General features: G+C 43.8%; 1 non-coding gene and 1 pseudogene across 1 annotated transcript; one reads left to right on the forward strand and one right to left on the reverse strand.

The window, feature by feature from the left end:
* Window positions 1-605: 605 nt before the first annotated feature.
* Window positions 606-2,787, forward strand: LOC116907864 (annotated as a pseudogene).
* Window positions 2,788-14,115: 11,328 nt separating this feature from the next.
* On the reverse strand, window positions 14,116-14,268 carry LOC116908358. Its single transcript, XR_004388908.1, has one exon. It is a non-coding gene; the product is annotated as a 5.8S ribosomal RNA (ribosomal RNA).
* Window positions 14,269-14,670: the final 402 nt, after the last annotated feature.

Below are 14,670 nucleotides of genomic sequence, written 5' to 3' on the forward strand. Positions count from 1 at the left end.
ATGTAATTTATATCCCTTTGTCATTTTCAAAATGCAGATGTTCATAGTATACATATTAGATTATGTGGACTATTAATAATAATAAAAGTTTCTAACAATAATTGAAGAACAGAGCCAGTACTTTGAGACAATAATGCTTCTGTCACCTTTAATGTATATAGTTTTTGCTATAGGTACACAATGATTTCTACATATGAAAGTCTAAATGCTCTACAGCTCATGCTTTCTGGTTTCAAGAGGTGAAAACTTCAGTAATAGCTTTTAACTTCAAAATCAAAATGAAAACAAAATGCATGAACAGAAAGAACAGAAGGAAAATAAAAAAGGGAAGGAAGAAAGCATGGAAGGAAGGAACGAAGGAAGGGACGAAGGAAGGAAGGAAGGGAACAAGGAAGAAACAGGAAGAGATTTGGTAAGTTGTTCATTTGACAGGCTACATGCCAGTATGGAAGACACCCTTGGATGAGTTCCAAAACTGTACAAGATCAGGCATGGTTGTTCGTATCTATAATTTATTGGTGAATATCAGACATTCAAAGTCATCACTGGATATATAGTGAGCTTCAGGCAAGTCTGGGGTTTATGAGACCCTGTGGAAAAGAGAGAGAGAGAAGGAGCTAAGGGACCTGGGGTAGAGGAAGAAAGGAAGGACTGACTTCGAGCGATAGCGACGCAAGATGGCAGCCACCCCAGGCTCGGGAGTAAAAGTCCTTCGAGAATTTCCGACTGTTGGAAGAGCTGGAAGAAGGCCAGAAAGGAGTAGGCACAGTTAACTAGGGTCTGGAGGATGATGAGGACATGACACTCACAAGATGGACAAGCATGATAATTGGGCCTCCACGAACAATTTATGAAAACCGAATATGCAGCCTTACGATAGAGTGTGGGCCACTCTAGTATCCAGAAGCATCCAAGTCTGTGAGATTTGTAACAAGAGTCAATATGAACGGCATGAGCAGTTCCAATGGAGTGGTGGATCCACGAGCCATGGCAGTGCTGGCAAAGTGACAGAATTCCCACAGCATCAAAGTCATCCTGCAGGAACTGAGGCGCTTGATGATGTCAAAAGAGAACATGAAGCTGCCACAGCCACCAGAAGGACAGAGTTACAGCCATTAGTCACCAAGGCCCCGGCCTCCCTTCCCCATCCAACCCAAGTCTTCATTTTCCACAGTAGTGAATTTTCTAGATCCACCTGTAGACCTCAAAGTACTGGAGAGGAAGCCCCACTTAGACTTCATCCTGAGACACTGCTCTGATACTAACTTCTTGTCCATTTGAAATACCTAAGTTGTGCTGTGTAACATCATCTGTCGAGTATAACCGCTGTCTGCCTGGTTGAACTTATGGGATCAATAAGGTGTGTTGAAATTGGTTTCCTTTGGGAGCGGTGGGCACAGCTAACGCAACTGTGGACAGACACGTCTCACACAATCACCTGCTGCTGGCACTTGGCCTGGGTATGACTTTGCCCGCCCCGCCCTCTGCCACAGCTGTGTGGTGGCCCATAGAATAGATGGGGAGGTTTCAGGTAGTAGCCGTGGGACTGACCACCACTAGGCTTGGGGTGCTCTGGCTGTACCCATACTTTCTTAAATCTTAAGTGATTGCCCCATCCGAGCCATGGTCCCCACTCCTCCACTCCCACCCTTGGTCAAAGCTTAGATTGTAACCTCCCCTCCCTGAAATTGGCTGCGGGTGAGGAATTCAGAGCTTCCAGTCTCCCCACCTTTATCAAGGGGTGCTGCTTTCCCCTCCTCAAGTCCCTTGTTGCCCATTACCACCCAACACTTGCTGTGGCCAGAAGCCATCAGATGAGGTTGAAAAAGCCTGGCCTCCCTCCCTTAGCTCCGGACCACACTTGTTCACCTGCCACCAGCCTGGGAAGGGAGCGCTGGGTCTGCGGCCCTGCCACCACCATCAGCTCTTGAGCTTTGAGCTCAGGTCTAGAGGTGAACAGAGCAGTCACAGGGCGACTCAGATGGGCCACCGCTTAGGGTCCTTGGATATATGCCTAGAGAAAGGCCATGTGGAGAGTCCTCGGTGCACATGGTTCTGAGTTGGTTCCTTTTCCCATAATTGCTTTGTTTTTACAAGTTGAAGAGGTTTGAACAGGGCTCTCAGTCACCCTGATCACCAATCGGGTCTGGAGTGGAGTCTGACAGCTGGAGCACGAGGCCCTGACTCTGCCAACTCGGGTTTCAGTGTTGCTCCTCAGACCCTGGGCAGGGACCCAGAGGAGCTCTGTGTCACCATGTTCACAGATCCTTTGCAGATAGGTGGGCCCGGCTCCTGGCTCATTGACAAGCTCCCCACTCTGTTCAGGACCACTAAATGTTGAAATGTGGATGCATACTGAAATAAAGGCAATTCGAGGTGTTGCAAAGGGGAAAAAAAATAAAAGGACTGAGCAAATGAAACACTGGTGATTCTTTCTTAGTCCATTCAAGCCTCATTAAGTTTCAAATTTTTCAAACTAGCCATATGTACAGCAAAATTCAAAAAGACAGTGATAATAACCACATGGCAGTCACCTGGGGAGGGAATTTGCTCACAGTGGTAGAATGTAAATGAGCTGAGTTGATAGCATAAGAATAACGCAAATCCTCAACTGATTGATTTGAAGTATCTTTTCCCACATATGAGCTTACTTTAATGAGAGGAATCATGGACATGTCAACCATTAATGAAGTACAATTTTTTAAGCCTTCTCTATTCCTATTTTCAGTCATGGTGACTTCGTGCAGGATTTTCTGATAGTATATATCAGTATGATATCATCTTACTAAAATCAATAGGAAATGCAGTCCAAATTTTTGAATCCCAATTAATTAAAGATGAATATTTATGCAAAATTATTTGTATCAAATTGGACAAAGTTGTTTTCGTGAATAAGAAAGGCACACAGAACTAAACCCTTAACAAAAATTAAAATCAGGACCTATAGAAAAGCTTCATGGGTTTTCCTTGGTCTCTAGTAGAGAACCTAAGTTCAGTGTCCAGTATCTATACTTGTTGGGTCATTACTACTTGTCAATCGAGCTCTGGAAATTGGGTACCCTCTCCTACATTTTGCAAGTACTTGTACTCATTTGTGCACACATGTACAGATGCATGAAGCAAATATTTAAAACTGCTTTTAAATATGAAAAACTAAAAAAAGTCAAAAAGAAAGTGAAGGACAAAGAACAATGATTTGAATATAAGTCATGTTAATGCTGTACATATCTATAAAAAAAGTCATTTAACATAACCTTGAAACAGCATAATTCAGGTAGTTAAAATGCAGTCCCACACTCCTACCCAGTATTTAATATCAAATTATTATCTAGAGTTATTCAAATCAATATTTAAATCAATAATTTCTACAGGTGCATTTAATAGTCTTTGTTCATTAAACTAATCAAAATCTATGTTGTAGTTATTTGAAGAGAAAGAATTTTATGAATCACATGATATCAACTGAATAAATATAAAAATTATGTATGCAAACTTTATAAAAGTTAGTTTCAACACAAAAGTATAAATTTACAATTTAATAAACATGGAACTAATTGATCAACCAAATGTTAACAACTAAAATTCATCTATGTATGCAATAGAAAATAATATTTGAGATATAAAATTGAGACTTATGTTAGTAAAATAATGCATAAGTTATTTTACTTAAAAAGAAAATCTTATGATCGTATTAATACAGCTAGAAAACATTAAGAAAAAACTTAATACTCTTAAAAATGGGATACACATGCACACAAATTTAGAAAAGTTTGATACATATACATTATATTATAATGTAATTTCAAAAGTTAGAACTATCATTGTGTTTGTTATGAATGAAAGGAAGATGTTTCAGACCATAAACAGAAATAAAATTTTCTGGAATTTTACATAAATAAAAGGCATTTAGAAACTAAAATTTTTAATAACATCTCCATCATAATTAGATGAGTATGTTCCTTCCTTCTTGCAATGAACATTGAATTGATCTCTATTGTATCAAGAAAATTGTGATAGCTGTTCGGTACAGAAAATGAAAAGCTGTCCTCTGGATAGCTCATGGTTGTCACACTCATGAACCCACAGCACCTGTGTTAACACAATATTTTCACATGATCAAGCCAGCTAGAGTCAGGGCTTAGATGGGGTTACCAACCCTTGCCAATGCCATATTGAGGGGCTTTTGGCATTTGATGGCTACTGGTGAATGAAGAATCATTCATTTTGGGGGGGGGTATTGCCTTGGTAATTTGCTTGTGCTTCAATAGATTCCCTTCACGAGTGACAGTAGATTCTGATTCTTTGATGAGATCTAAAAGGTAAACAGATGAAGACATGGTATCAGGAGATGTATTATAGGAAATCTGATGAGATTTGGTAAAGAGAATGTAGAGTGCATGCAAGTATATTTCTTTATATAAAAAATAAAGAAAAGTATGAAAGGACAAAGGTTTACTTAATTGATAGAAGATAGAATACCTCTATAGACAAATTCTAAATAGCTTATAAGCATATAGCTAGAAATAATAGATGAGTTTAAAAGATGTACAAATTTTCTTCACTGTTTAAGAGATCATCGTAAGGGGTTGGGGATTTAGCCCAGTGGTAGAGCGCTTGCCTAGCAAGCACAAGGCCCTGGGTTCGGTACCCAGCTCCGAAAAAAAAAAAAAAAAAAAAAAAAAAGATCATCGTAAGAGATCATGGGAGAGAATGTAATGTATTATAATATACTTTCAAATGTAAAAGATTATAACTTTAGCTTAGTAATAAATACAAGGTTTTTCACCGACTGAGATTATGTATAATCAGTTTGAGCTAATTCCTCCCTGTTAAATTATAAGCATTTCTAAATTCCTCAGAAAAACAACCTTAGAATAACTACTTTTAGTCCCCCAAAGTCCAGGAATTGGGGCAAAAACTCTTCAATGGTTTCTTCAAGCTGTACATAATTATTTTTATATTTATTACTAAACTAAAATTACAATCTTTTACATTGGCACAGAATTTATTTGATACAAATTTAGATTTTTAAGATTTTCTTTAATATAAATTTCTCATTGATTTAAAATTAATATTGTTACTCTGATGTACACGTATTGTGCCTATACAACACATTTCAGCATAGATGGCTTATACCCAGTCCTTTTCTGCTATTAAAAAATGAAGCTGAGATGATTAAGCACGTGAGTTTAAGGCCAAATAGCAAATTCATGTCTCTAAGTTTATTGTTAGAATGCTTTCAAGATAATTTATTAAGATAATGAATCGACAACAGTCCAGACTACTTATATAGTTAGATGGTTTCTAAAAAACACCAGAAGTCCACAAAATATGACATTTAATGTTCTTTAACTTTTATTGAGACATGTCTGCTCCCACCAGCTCCCCTTTGGTATATTCAAAGAAGAAATTGAAAATCTCCACCTCCACGTGAGGTGATTTATTGTGGCAGACAGGCACTATGCAAAAATTGCTCCAATTCTTCTACAGACTAATTACTGTCCAGAAAAGGAAACATTGCAGAATAAGTTGGCTGAAAATTTCTGCCAAGCCAGAATGATTAGCCGTTCAAAATTCAGTGTTTCAAAAGTCTGTCTGATGATCCTAGGCCAGAAGTCTGAAGACTTGCTCTCACGTGTTGCTCACAGGGGACTGTGCAAATAGAAAATTGTCTCTATAACCTGTCTCAGTTCTAGAAGCCATGCTAGGCTTCCTATATTTACAGATATGAGGGTCATTCTCAGATTACTGGCGGGGTTGAAAACTTAGTATAATCTTATAACCCACTCAGACTATTTAACTTTGAGAATACATATTTAATTAGCTAGTTATCAGATAATACATAAGCTAGCCAGGATATAACAGATTTTAAGCCTTTTAAAAGCTAAAATATATAACTAAATGTTCTGTTTAACTGATAAAAGTTGGGCTGGGTGTTAGGTACATCTTATACTTTTAAATTACAAAATGATAATGGTTGTGCTCAACTTATATTTGAGAAAAAAGTTTCTGTTTTTTTTTTAATTAAAAGGGTAAAAGAGTAGATTGATGTCATTATTAAGGTGAAGGGAGGTACAGGATAGAACCAGGCCTGTCATTGGATAAGAAGGAAGGATGGGTGGGAGAAAAGTTTTAGAGAGGCTGAGGAAGCCAGAGTGAGAATGTGAGAGCACAGAGAACATGGCAGTAGATGTTTAGATGCCTCTCTGTACATATTACAGGTTATTATGACTATTTTCAAGGGATGGGTATGTACAGGATTTTTTGCCATCTAGATTGGCAAATTATATATTATCAATTGGATCAGAAAATATTGTTTGATGTGTTCTTTCATAAGGCAACTTAATTGAGTTTAAGAGAGTGTATGGTGGCCAGATGCGTGGGCCTACCAAAGAATTGGGATGTGTTTGCCTGGCGTGGTAGAAACCCAACCAAGAGGGCTGTGGATGAGGGAGGAGCAGCCTGACAGGGTGCTTTGCTGGGAAGAATAGTGTGTCAGAAAGTAGATGGGGCAGCATGGAGCCACTGAGATGTTATTGCTATTTCCAATGGCACCAGAAATATTAAGGGAGTGAGACAGCTAGGGTATACCTGGGAACCAGTTCTGTTGGGTTTTTTGTTTTGTTTTGTTGTTTTTATTTTTACTGCAGCACATATATTGTGTGTCGAGTGTCCTGAAGGGAAAACATGCTTAAGTCCTTGAGTATGAAGTGATTTATTGCATCATGGCCACATATAACCATGATGGGATACTAAAGACAAAGATAGGAGAGTGAGGATTTTTAATTTCCAAGAAATTATAGGATTTTGGTGTTCCTCAATCAGATGATTTTTTTGGGTAAGATATATACCTTGTGATCTAGACTAATAGATGAATCAGAGAAAGAAAAAAGGTGGAAGCAGAGTTATCATTAAAGGTTTTTGGGGCCTGGGAATCAGATGCAAGGGACAGAGAGACTACAAGGCCACAGAATATGTTGCTTATCAATTATATTGAGAGGTTACAAAGGGGATGGCAGGTTTGAGGAAAGCAGCCAGTTAGACAGGACTGTGAACTAACACTTCCCTGCTTATGAAAGAAAATTTAAAAGTCACATCCAGCTGGAAAGTCTTATGAATACTATGAAGTACCTATTAATGTGGGGAGTCAGGACTGCCCTAGGCTGTCTGAAAGACCTGGACAAAAGAATAACTGGAACACTAGTTCTATGCCCTTACCCAGGATCAAACTTGCCAAGGCCTGTCTGATCCTGAAGCCAATGTCTTAAAGGAGTCAAGGTTGAGGGAAGAGACTCTTCCCTTAGGTTGTGGTTATCAGTTCTTAGGCAGCTGTAACTGTGGTATCCCATGTTCTTTTCGTCAGCATTGTCTGACTTAATCATTTGCTGACTTAGTTGTTCCCCATGTACAACCACCAGTACCCCCAGGACTGCAAATTATAAATATGATTCTACAATTTCTAATAAAGTGCAAATAAATTTCAAGCAATCTTCACAAAAATGTTTACTAACAGCAATCACATTTTAAATCAGACAAACTAAAAATAAATTGAACACCATGTGCTCCAGCTGTATATCCTCTGGAAATAACCCCAAGACACCAAATTACTACAGAGGTACTTGTACAGTTTCACCCATTGTTGCTTAGTTCCCAGCAGGGAGTAAATGCAATTCATATGAATCCTAATGGGGTGACTGCTCTGCTTTTCCTTTCAGTTATTTTGCTATACTGCCACTATGCCATCCTCATCGTGCAATCCTAGATAGCACAGTGATCTATGACTCCAAGATATAATGTTTGACTATGTAATTGCAAATATTGGAAGAGAAATGAAATCTTAAACACTGCTATATATTTATTTAAATGTCCCTGTTTGTTTTATTCCAGAGACTGTGCTGCAAAAGGTACATACACACTTCTCCAACAATGACTTCATGAAATTCCTAGGCAAATGGATGGAACTAGCAAATATCATCCTGAGTGAATTTACCCAGTTCGTAGATACTAGTCCAAAGCTTGGAATACCCAAGATTCAATTCATAGACCATATGATGCTCAAGAAGGAGGAAGAACAAAATGTGTACACTTCAGTCCTTCCTAGAAGGGGGAAAAATACTCAAGAGGGAGGGGAATATAGGGACACAGTGGAGCAGAGACTTAAGGAAAGGCCATCTAGATACTGCCCCATCTGGTGATCTATCACATATGCAGCCACCAAACCTAGTCAGTATTGCTGATGCCAAGAAGTCCTTACTGATGGGAGCTTGATGTGGATGTCTCCTGAGAGACTCTGCCAGAACCTCACTGATTTAGACAAGCATGCTTGAAGCTAACCATCGGACTCCATGTGGACTCCAATGAAGGAGTGAAGGAAGAGCTGAATCGGTTTGCAAACCCATAGGAAGAACAACAATATCAACCAACTAGACTTACCAGTGCTCCCAGGGATTAAACTACTAACCAAATAGTACCCATGTAAAAGCCTATTGCTTCAGTTGCATATGGAGCAGAGGATGGCATTGTCTGGCATCAATAGGAGGAGAAGCCCTTGGTCCTGTGAATGCTCCTTTCTCCAGTGCAGGGGAATGGCATGCTATTGAGGTGCGAATGGGTGGATGGGAGGAAAAACATCCTCATGGAAGCAGGGGGTGGGGTGTGGGAGAGTGGGTAACTGGGCAAGGGAATAACATTTGCAATGTAAATATATAAAATATCAAGTTAAAAAATGTTACCGCTACTCTTAATAACCCTATATAAGTTTTTAAAATCCATTTGTCAAAATTCTTACTAAGGCTGTTTTGTGTTCACACATGGACTATGATGGATTAACACCATATTTGGGAATATCTTCTCCCTGAACGCGCCGGATCTCATCTGATCTCGGAAGCTAAGCAGGGTCGGGCCTGGTTAGTACTTGGATGGGAATATCTTCTCAATATTAGACATAACATCTGAATATGTGATTATTTATATCCATTTTTTGTTCAAGAAGAATCCGATGCCAAAGAAAATTTCCTCTTTTTGATTAGCATGGAAATTATATTCAAAATTCTTTTCTAATAAAATAAAGGATACCTGAAGTTATATTCTTCATTTCTTTAGTTGAATCAGGGGTCTTTGCACATAAGCCCTGGAAATCAGTACCTGGATTAGGTCTGCATCCTGCTCACAGGGTTCTACCCACCTCCACCACTCAAGTGATGCAATAAAAGACATGTAGCACCGCACCTGGCTTCTTTTCACTGTACATTTACTTTAGTTCCAATGTTCATTCAGGTCTGAGAGAGGAGGGAGGGGAGGAGGGAAGAGAGACAGAGAGTGAGAGAGAAACAGTGACAGAGAGGGAGAATTGTAGGTTATTGTTCCATCTCCAATCACTGTCTGTTGTTTGCCATCTTGGCAACCATGCCCCGAAACCCTACCTTGGGTAAGATCAATCATAATGGCAGCAACCATATAACTCCTGCTTAGTCGGACTGAACACCCCTTCATCACTACCTGTGGAGAATTGTAAGGGGGCTCCTCTGATCTAGAGAGTAGTACCCTTGAATGAAATGAGGATCACAACAAGCATTATTTGTTTTGAAATATAAGATGTGGAAAGAACTATATGTGTGGATTTACAGACAGATAGACAGACAGAGAGGACAGGACAGGACAGGACAGGACAGGACAGGACAGGACAGGAGAAAAAAACAAGAACACAAACAAAAACTCAAAATGGAAGTCTGGTTCCAAATAGTCTCTGTCTGCACTGTCACTCTAGTGTTGGTGGTCCAGCTTATAAAAGCTTATACATGGATGGTTTTGGGAAATGCTGCTGGGTGTTCGGTTCAGGTCCAAGATTATTGCGGGTAACTACACGACAAAGAAAGCAGTTAGACTGACTTCTACAGTGTTTGGTTTCTGACTGTGTTATCAAACAGAAGAACCTAACAGAATATGTAATGAATTCCGGCAGTAACAGCAGAAACAACTAATGAGAAAGTGTCCTTATGATATTAGTAACTGCAACAAAATGGCAGACTAGCTAGGTACCAGTTCCCTAGCCATTAACTAATCTGACATAGGCCTTCTTCACATTGCATCTAGATAGGCCTTCCTATCTTCCTCTCCAGTGCTGAGACCAAAGTGAGATCAAAGTCATGCATCACCATGGGTGCCTTTCTTTTCATTTTTTTTCTTTCATCCTAGGAAGTGTGTGTGTGTGTGTGTGTGTGTGTGTGTGTGTGTGTGTGTGTGTGTAGAGAGAGAGAGAGGGAGAGGGGCATAGGGAGAGAGAGAGAGAGAGAGAGAGAGAGAGAGAGAGTGCTCTAGAGAGAGAGAGCACTCCAGAGAGAGAGAGAGAGAGAGAGAGAGAGAGAGAGAGAGAGAGAATTTAACATCAGCACTCAAGACTTTTTTCTTCCTATGACTATCCCAATCCCCCCAAACCAGCAGTAAAGCCACCAGCACCAGGGACAGAGGAAGATGAAATCTCTAGGCTGAAAAACTAGAGGAGGGAGATAAACAGATCTCTCTCTCTCTCTCTCTCTCTCTCTCTCTCTCTCTCTCTCTAGGCTGAAAAACTAGAGGAGGGAGATAAACAGATCTCTCTCTCTCTCTCTCTCTCTCTCTCTCTCTCTCTCTCTCATAATTTGTTAAACTGTTCCCTTTGTGCTGTGTGGATTCTACTTTATTAAGCAAGTTTCACATCGTACTAGCTCCAAAGAGGAGTCAACAGTCTCTTGGCCTGCAGGCAGTTGTTGCCTGTTTAAATATTTTTTGGTGTGTTTGTTTGTTTGTTTCAAAACCCAGGGCCTGCCTTCGTTCAACAGATCCAAACCCAGTTCTCCAAGGGAAAAATGGAGTCAAGTCCGAAGTCACGGGCATTTTAGTCATCTGCCATTGACAGTCATAGGAGATGGGAATATCGTGCTTTCTCCAATGGAGATTCACCTGGGTATGCATCAACCACATATAAGGACAGGCCTGGGGTACAACGGGGTGGTGGATTGGGAGGAAGGATCTAGAAAGAGCTTTGCTATGGGAAACTATGATCAGAATGTTGCACAGAAAACAAAATTTGTACCTTATAAAACAAAAACAACAACAATAAAAAAAGCTCCCGATATCTATCCAAAAAGGAAAGGAAAAAAAAACCGACAGCAGAACTTTACTAACTGCAAATATTCCATCTCCCTGTATCCAACCACTCCACTCCCAGATAGGTAGATGATAGTTTGCACTTCTGTCCCAGTTGTGCTATCGAGGTTAATAAAAGGGGAACCACATCTGTGGTTATGTTTTACACACACGAAATAAAATAAAAGGAGTGGATAGACATGCCTGGCATTTTAAGATGCTCAATTTCTTTGCAAGCTTCATTTTGTTTCATTCTTTTAAAGGTTTATTTATTTATTTTCATTTATATGAGTATACTAAAGCCCTTTTCATATACACATGGCAGTAGAGTACACAGGATATCCCTTTGCAGAGGGTTGTGAGCCACTATATGGTTTCTGTGGAATGAAACTCAGGACCTCTGGAAGAGCAGAGCAGTGAGTGCTCTTAACCTCAGAGCCATCTCTCCAGCCCTTCACAAGCTTTATTTAACTAAACATTAAACATGAATCAGAAACGCCAAATCTTGTAAATATGGTCCAGATTCAGCCTTACTTAGAAATCCAGAGCTGGCAGGGGGAGGCTGGGAGTGAGCAAAGGGAGTCTTCCTCTTTCCCTGAGGGTGTGCTATCAATTCCATTACCATTTCCAAACAGCTGGGTGTGAGTCTAAGGTTTTCTTCAGTCATTTGCCATGAGCCAGAGCACTGAAAGGACAGGGAGGGATCAGACATTCACACTGAAATCATCACTCACTGATTTCAGGCAGAAAACTTGCCCTCCCTAAAGAGGCACCGCCTGGCTCAGCGCTGAAGCAAAGCATGCTAGGGCAGCAGCAGTATTTCCCGGACAGTCCTTCAGGGACATGCACATTCTCCAGCCCCACTCCATCCCACCCCTTCTCAGCTAGCTCCTGTCCACCCCTACCCCTTCCCACACATACAGGGAGGAGGCCTTGTGTGTGTGGAGAGGGGAGATGGAAGTATCTCTTGAGAGAGGGTTCGGGTCTCCTAAAGAAATAAATAACTAGAATCTTCACTTATTTACTTTATTTCATCGAGCATACCGTGGCAGAGGGAAAAGGAACAGGGAAACTAGGCCAACTGGTAGAGCTCCTTTCATTTTGTTTCAAAAAGGAAAAGCCAAAGAAACAACAATCCCTGGTTTTCGTGAAAGGAACATAATGGGAAAAGTTGAAACATCGGCTCGCCACTTAATACTTTGGCTTTTAATAAAAGGGCCAACAGATCTACCTCCTATTTGGTAAAAAAGAGAATAAAAAACCACAAAAACGTTCTGTCAGCCAACTTCCCTTTAAACGTCTGTTAAACAGGAAGACTGTTTTTTTTAAACATCATTTTAAATACTTAAATATGTATATGTGTGTGTCTGTCTGTCTGTCTGTCTGTCTGCCTGTCGGTGTCTTCTGTATGGAGAGGATGTGCTGTAACACTCGGGACGGGGTGGTCTGGGGCCCACAGGTGATGCCCTGCCACACTGCCCCCCCAGTCACCTTCCCCGTAGGGCCTTCCCAGCGGTCCCGTAGCCGGTTTCGGTGCACCGTCATGGTGGAAGGGCGCCTGGCTGCGGCCAGTCGCTGAACATGGGGGGAGGGGCGGTCACCCACCAACCCCAGCCCTGGCCACACCTGCGCACCCGTGCCAGCCGCCTGAGCGCCCGCCGACCACCCTGTTGGGAGGAACGGGGACAGCGACTTCGGGACCCTTGGCGGGGGGAGAAAAACGCGAGGGTGGAGGGGTCGGGAGGAACGGGGAGCGGGAAAGATCCGCCGGGACCACCGGCACGGCCGGACGCGCGCCGCCGGGTTGAATCCTCCGGGCGGACTGCGCGGACCCCACCCGTTTACCTCTTAACGGTTTCACGCCCTCTTGAACTCTCTCTTCAAAGTTCTTTTCAACTTTCCCTTACGGTACTTGTTGGCTATCGGTCTCGTGCCGGTATTTAGCCTTAGATGGAGTTTACCACCCGCTTTGGGCTGCATTCCCAAACAACCCGACTCCAGGAAGATCTGGGCCCGGCACTCCTGGGCCCTCTACCGGCCTCACACAGTCCAAGGGCTGGGCCTCGATCAGAAGGACTTGGGCCCCCACGAGCGGCGCCGGGGAGTGGGTCTTCCATACGCCATATTTCACGTGCCACGGCACGCGGCAGGGATTCGGCGCTGGGCTCTTCCCTGTTCACTCGCCATTACTGAGGGAATCCTGGTTAGTTTCTTTTCCTCTGCTGACTAATAAGCTTAAATTCAGCGGCTCGCCACGTCTGATCTGAGGTCGCGGTCGAGAGGGGAAGGAGGAAAGGAGGGCGCGCGCGGCCGCGGGCGGACGGACGGAGAGGAGAGCGAGGGGGTGCCGGGGTCCCAGGCCCGGGCCTGCGACCTCTCTACCCCAGCCAGCTCCCACATCCCGGGGACAAGTCGCATCAGCCCACGGACGCCGCAGCGTCACGTCAGCTGGCGCCCGAGCGGACGGCCCCCACAAGAGGGAGGGGGGGAGGAGAGGTACCTGAGACCAGCCCCGGTGTGTGCGTTATCCCCCACCCACAGTCCGACTCTCGCAGGTTGCTCTCTCTGCGCGCACTGGCGGGTGCGTGGCGGCGGTGAATGCACGGACCCAGTGGGCAGGGCCCGCCTCCCACCAGACCGAAGGCGTGATGACCGACCCGGGCGACACGGCCCCTCTCGCGCCCAGGCACCCGACCAGCCCCCGCCGATGTGTCCCCAGGGTGGGGAGAGCAGGCGAGGACGGGAGCGAGAGCGCCAGAACCAGCAGGAATGAGCCACGAGAAGGGTGGCCAGCCTGCGGCGCCGGTGGACAGGGAGATCTAGGCCCACGCAGACCCACCGGGCGTGGACGACCGCCGGACTCCGCCCAGTCTGAACTTCGGGAGATGGAGGGCCGAGGGGAGAGGCCCTGTGAGCAGAGTCCCAGCAGCGCAACGCCCCCCCCCCCAGGCGACGAAACCGCAGGGGGCGTGGCAGCGATTGATCCTCAAGCGCCTCTCAGACACGTGTAGCCCCGGGAGGAACCCGGAGCCTCAAGTGCGTTCATAGTGTCCATGATCAATGTTTCCTGCAATTCATATTAATTCTCACAGCTAGCTGCGTTCTTCATCAACGCACGAGCCAAGTGATCCACCGCTAAGAGTCGTATCGGTATCTGGGGTGTGAGCGGACTCCTATGGGTGCTAACAACAGCACCAGCTCCCCCGCCCGCCCTGCTGAACTGGAAGAGAGGGGCCAACGGCGAGGCGGCTCCACCTCAGGCCAGCCAGCGGGAAACTAAAGGATACATGTGAAAAGAAAAAAAGACAGGGTCGGGAACGGAAAGGAGGGACACACGGGACAAGGGACGCCGCGAACCCAGCACCCGGCAGCGGCCAGCCAATGGGCGGGCAAGTCGGGCGCTCAGGCCAGGACCCCACGGGCGCCCAGAGGGGCCCCGCGACACGGCCCCCGGACCGCCGCCTCTGGAAGCACCGGCGACCGGAGGGGGCCCGCTGAGTCTCAGGGAGCACCAGGTGGAGGGAGGAAACGGGAAGCCCTCCTGCG

This window comes from Rattus rattus, chromosome 8 (assembly GCF_011064425.1).
Source record: "Rattus rattus isolate New Zealand chromosome 8, Rrattus_CSIRO_v1, whole genome shotgun sequence".
NCBI lineage: Eukaryota > Metazoa > Chordata > Mammalia > Rodentia > Muridae > Rattus > Rattus rattus.